Genomic DNA, 526 nt, shown 5'->3' on the forward strand with positions numbered 1-526 from the left:
CAGATTTACTCTGGAAAGGTATGATTTTACAGTGCTAAAAATGAAAACTTTCATACTTATTTTAATTAGCATATAAACATAAGAATGTTCACCTTTTCAATGGCAATAACAAAACTGATTCGACAATATAGTATCATGGTACACAACACGAATGCATGAAGTCAGCTCAATCCTCTTCTCATGACGCTCTTCACACCCTGTCTACGTTTTTGCTACCGATTACTTATGTACTTTTAGAAAATTACTCTTTAATTGATAATTTCACAATACAAGTTCGATTTATTACAAAATAAAAGGTGAAGTATGTATATAGTAATACTGATCATATATTGTATTTTGGTTCAATTAAGAATGTTTTGCTTGTGATATCTCGTGTTGATGTTATATATTAATTTGGATCATGATCATCTGAAGTTTTGCAGATACATTATGGGCAAGTGTTTTGTTTTGAGGAGAGACGTAGAAGAAAAGATGTCTGAAGGACACCATAAGATGCCATTTAGTTTTTGAAGAACTTAAAACCAAA

This window comes from Penaeus monodon, chromosome 19 (genome assembly GCF_015228065.2).
Source record: "Penaeus monodon isolate SGIC_2016 chromosome 19, NSTDA_Pmon_1, whole genome shotgun sequence".
Lineage (NCBI taxonomy): Eukaryota > Metazoa > Arthropoda > Malacostraca > Decapoda > Penaeidae > Penaeus > Penaeus monodon.